This window comes from Mus caroli, unplaced genomic scaffold (genome assembly GCF_978045245.1).
Source record: "Mus caroli unplaced genomic scaffold, Mus_caroli_1 scaffold_5, whole genome shotgun sequence".
Classification (NCBI taxonomy): Eukaryota; Metazoa; Chordata; class Mammalia; order Rodentia; family Muridae; genus Mus; species Mus caroli.
Window position 1 is genome coordinate 65928410 of NW_028227260.1, and position 6016 is coordinate 65934425.

Here is a 6016-nt window from a genome sequence, read left to right on the forward strand (position 1 = left end):
GGTGGAATCCAGACAGGATACCAGGAGCTTGGGGCCTTGCCCTGTGGGACTGATGGTCACAGAATTATGGAGCTGAGGTCTTGTGTCAGGAGCCTGATGACTGGGGACATGGCAAACTCCTTCCATCCCTTGCAGGAACACCTGCTGGGTCTCTGGAGTTTAAACATAGCTCAACCAGAAAACAGGCTGCCTTTCATGGTCCCACAGTTTAGGTATCAAAGATATATGTATTTTATCCCATCCGTGTCTCTTTCTCCAAACTCTACCAGCACTTACTTTAGCCATGTAAGAGAACTATGATTTTGTGGCACGTGGACAGGAAAAAGCAAAAGAGATACTAAGATAAACATGAAATTAGCCAGTTACCAGAAAAAGCCTAGAACTACCTGCCAACCAGGGCTATAAGTAAGGAAACAGAGCATATACCTGGATAGAAGGATGCAGGTTATACAAATGTGGGGAATGGCTGGTGATTTGTAAATCACATATAAAGATGCCTAATACCTGGGACCTGACGCTGTTGAGTATTAGAACTGTCACATCTTTATAGACCACTTCCTTTCTCAGGAATGCATGTCTCTTTATTAATAAACATTATTTATTTCACTATCCATGTGTCTCTGGTCCAGTTCTTTGTTTCAGCACACAAGAGCCTGAAAGTCTCTCTTATCCATTACTGTAACAGGAAGTGAGCCCTCAGCCAGGAGGTAGTGAAGACTGGAGACAGAAACTGACCATGTAGTTCAGAAACAGGGATTCTGAAAGTTCAAAGTCTCAGCCTTGTCCTTAGGCAGAAGCAGGAATAATTCTTGGTTCTCCAGCCAGGAATGCCAGAAAAAAGGTCTGGTTGGTTTGTTTGTTTGGTTGCTTGAATTCCATCTCTTTTCCTATATATCCAACCACTCTCTGGACATGGAGAGATGGCAGAAACTCTAGTCAATCTAGGCCAATCTAGGATTTTAAATTGGCTTTCTAACCAAGCATGGTGAAAATGGCTTATATCTAGTCTCTAAGTTAAGTTAATCTTCTAGATGATTTTAGGGACTTTTGAAGGGATAATATTACAGTGGTCTTGGAGAACATTGGGGATAGACATCAGGGCTTTGTTGAAGCCTATTGGAGAACAGCTATTTACTCCTGGTCAAAGGAATTGAAACTACTTCTGATCCCTTGTAGAAACATGACATTCTCACTTGCCCCAAAGATTATAACACTGCATAACACTGTGTCCTCCATTAAAAGTTACTTTAACAATAGTCTCTGTCTCATGACAAAGAAGGTTTTTGTTCACAGGAGAGAAGTTACACTTATCTGTGCATAGGTTTAAGGATGCATATTTAGAATGTGTTTGTAAACACAACTAGTTTAAAAATGTGACAATTATACAGGTTCTCCTCTAAGGTCTATAAACTTCACCATTCAAGGCTAAGTTGTCTAAATTTACATGGTCAGGCATGAATCCCCTTCTATTGAGCAGGCCTTACATGCTAAACTAGATAAAAATGCAGACAACAAGTGATTCTGGGATTCCAGTCCTCAACTTATACATCTATGACACAACATAACAGAGCATATGATGTAAAGATTGTAATAACCAGAGGACCACACATCTGTGCTGAAAGATAGGGTTTCTTTTTCTAGAAATGTAGGAAGTAAAATAGAGAGGTATGTTGTAGCTAGACTTGGCTACTTTGTGTGTTCTGTCTTCTACCCTTCTCTCTGCACTTTTTCTTCCACAATTGCAACCCCTAATAGTAGATAACAGAGAAGAAAAGGTAGAGAGAAAAGGAAAGAGATCCCTGAAAAATGTCAGAAATTAGACAGAGGGCAACGTTATTCTTAGACTACTCCCTATTGATTGAGAGGGTCAAGTTTCTTGGGGCAAGTTTGATCTTCACCTCCAGGAAATCTACTTTCTTCTTGTTGTTGGATTTTTCTTTGTGTATGACTACTTAACAAACCATGACCAACAACAACCAACAACCAACAACCAAATATCCATGAACAAGCCACCACCTTTCTCAGGGCCGTAGCATTTATATTCTCTCTCACAATTCCCAGAATTCCAAGCATCAGACAGTCACAGAAACTATCTGCAGCTGGCAAAATCACACCCCTAGGCAGGATGCATATCATAGTAACTTGCTGTGGACAATCTAAACCAGCCACATATTCCATACATGGGATTAAAACAAAAAACATATTCTTGTAATATTTCTGTAATTTTAAAGAACCCATAATCCCATAATTCTCACCACATTTTTGTTTTAAGCAATTAATTGTGCTGTGTATAACAGGTAATTGTAAGTGGGACATCTTCAATGAAATAAGAATTTTGGGGGTTAGTAGCAAGGGTTTACTCGTAATTGCTCTATACTATAATATGCAATAATATCTTATATATTATAGTATACAAAGAACTGTTCAGGTATGATTAGATATTGCTTCAATTGCTAGTACCTGTAGGATTGTGTGGTATACTTGTAATTACTATATACTATAACATGCAATAATATATTATATATTAATAGATGTAAAGAACGGTTTAATTTTGTTGGAGAATTGTATGAGGGCAGTAAAAGTCTTGATATGAACAAGTATACCTATAATAGCCTTCCAGGAAATGTGTAATTACAAAAGCAGCCATTTCAAAAATCAAAGCAGTTGCCCAATGAAGCCCTGAACAAGAATCAATGATAATGTGTGCAAATTTAGTTTTCCAAATCCTACAAATGAAACATGTGCACATACCAATTTCATTTCTTTTGGTACCCCCAGGTTTACTGCCAGTGGGTAGGGGAAATGGTGAAGCCCTGTTAGTATCTGACAAAACACACTGCAAACGCAAAATAAAGTCATACATATAGGCAGGGAAACGGCATAATCGTCAAAGAAAAGAAAATCCACCAAGAAGACATTGTAATTCTTAACATCTTAACTCTCTCCTGAATCTCAGTGGTCAGAGGACTCTCTGCAGGCCACCTCTCCTCTGATGGGGAAGGAGGGCAGATGTCTGGAGCTCAGATCTGCTTCCTGGATGAAGATGAAGGCCCAAAATGGGGCCTGTCCCAGAAGCTATGCTACTTTTGCAGTCCACAGGCTCTCCTGTGCAGACTGTTCTCTGAGGGACACAGGATACAAGATAGCTCTCTCACCTGCTCCAGTGGTCAGAGCCCTCCCTGGTGGCCACTTCTCCTTGGGCAGGGAAGGAGGGCAGATGTCTGGAGCTCAGATCTGCTTCCTGGATGAAGATGAAGGCCTGAAACGGGGCCTGTCCCAGAAGCTATGTTGCTTCTGCAGTCTGCAGGCTTTCCTGCACAGACTGGTCTCTGAGGGACCCGGGATACAAGATGGCTCTCTCTCCTCCCCCCCAAAAAATATTTTATAGCCATAATCTTACATTGGTCGAAATCTTTGTATTTTAAAGTGGAATTGAGGTTCTATTTTGTTATATTGGGACAGAATTTTGTATATTGATATAGAAATAAGGTTATTTTTATATATTTGTGTGAGTTATTGTATATAGACACAAATTTAAGTTGATTTTTAATACATGTAATGTCCATATATATTTAACATTTGTTTGAGGTATTGGACTCATATAATTCTTAAAGATGCAACATAAAGTTATAGAAAAAATCCTTTTGAAAGATGCTATTGTAAGTTCTTAGGGGTGCTAAAAATTCAAGTTATGAATTATTTTGGATGATTAGTAAATAAAAATTAACAGTGAGATAGCCAAACTCATAGTCATATTTAAATACTAGTTTAATTAATTTCAATAAAACATTTTAAAGGTTATTCAGATGGTAAGTAGATAAGAATAAAGAATGTTTGACAATTTAGATATTAGATAGGTAACAATTCAGATATTAGATAGATAGCCTTCAAGAACCTCAGAGATCAACAGAATAAGGCATTTAAAATTGTTTCCTTATTAAAACATCTTTTGACTATGAGACACATTTGCTCCTGACAGTACCCACATTGTACTTCAAAGAAGATAGTGAACATCAACAGCCTCCATGTGAAGTTGCTTCAACCGTGGCAAACTAACAACCTAAATTCATCTGTAGACCAAATGGTATTCATAAAAGACAAACAGAGAGAGTGAAGTTGACTGCCAATCTGTGCCAAGACAGTGTAAGGAAATCCTTTATTATTCCTGCTTCACTTAAGATCGGTCAGACAGTCTGGGCTAAGAAGTTGTTTTTAGGATGGTAGTACAAGTTCCTATAGAAAATGATTTAGATACCTAACTCTAAACTCGCCAAGATGGGATCAATGTTAGACTACATTCAGTTGACAAATATAAATGGACTGGACATTATAAATGTAAATCTGCCCCAATACTTTTCATAGTTATCTCCATTGTTTTTTTATTGTATTCAGTTAATATTTGAGAAAAGAACCCTTTATTGGACTCAAAAAGTGAATTGTAGAGAGAATATCATAGTCTGTATGGATATGGCACCCATCAATAATAAATTTGATAGCCTATGGCTTAGGCAGAAAGTAGAAGACAGAACACCCAGAAGGCAGAAAGAATTCTGGCTTAGAGCCAGGGAGGAGATCCACCCAGCGAAATGTAAGAAGACAGATGCATGCTACCTTACCGTAGGTAACCAGACACATGACAGAATGTAGATCAAAATAAATGGATTATTTTATGTTATGGTTCTAGTCAGAGAAGAGCTTAGCTATATGGGCAAGGCATTTGTAAATATATTTTGAGTCTGAGTCGTATTTCTGGGAACATTGGACTGGGAGGAAGAATCAGATGTAATTTGAACAACTAAGAAGTATTATAATTGTTGCTTTATACCACATGGTGATATTAAAAAGAGGAAGTCACATGGCAGGTGGCAAGACATGTATCTATCTATCTATCTATCTATCTATCTATCTATCTATCTATCTATCTATGTATATATATTCCTCCACTGGCTTAACATTTTATACACACACATACACACACACACAAAATAAGAGTTGCATCCAAATTATATGCAAATATACACATATGGAGTTAAACCCAACTCACACACAGAGTTGAATTTACTAACATATGTATGTACTTAAGAAGAGCTGAAAAAAGACAAATACTGTTGCAGATTACACAGGTGTTAAAGAATATCTGACAAGCAACTTATAAATTCTTAGATAAGAGTTAACAGCATTCTCATGATATTATTTTTTTCATTTCAGAGCAGAATGCAAAGATATCGAGGATAAAAGACTTTTAAGAACGGGGTAGTAAACCCTTAAGTGTAGAGCAGAGTGCATTTGCATAAAAAGAAATCTTGGAATCATTTATGTGTGGCAGTGAGAATCTGGAAGTCAGGTGTGTCAATTTGTAATACATGAAGGGAGAGATAGCATTGTTTTTTATTAGATATTTTCTTTATTTACATTTCAAATGCTATCCTCATAAAACCTTTAAAGGACCAGGGGCCTCTCCTCCCTTTGATGTCTGACTAGGCCATCCTCTGCTACATATGTAGCTGGAGCCATGAGTCCCTCCATGTGTACTCTATGGTTGGTGGGTTAGTTCCCGGGAGCTCTGGGGGTACTGGTTAGTTCATATTGTTATTCCTCCTATGGGGCTACAAACACCTTCTGCTCCTTGGGTCCTTTCTCTAGCTCCTTCATTGGACCCTGTGCTCTGTCCTATTTGTATTTGTCAGACACTGGCAGAACTAAGAGAGAGCATTCTTAGTGCAGGGCTGCTGAAGGAGGAAGTGGGGCCTACAGCCCATGTAGGGAGGCTAAGAGCCAGAGCCACGTGGAGGAATAGGACTTCAGGTAGAGTATGGAATCAAATCCCTGAACAGATGGTCTGTGCATACGTCAGGAGTGATTTTGGTTTGCAGCAGCTGTTGGAGGGATGATGCGGTTCCCCCTGGCCCTGACATGTTGAAACTTACAGACGAGACGTTTACGTGGTGTGGGAAGGGAGACCAGGCAGAAAGGAATAAAGAATGCAGAATTTATGCATGTTGGGTGGTATACTGAG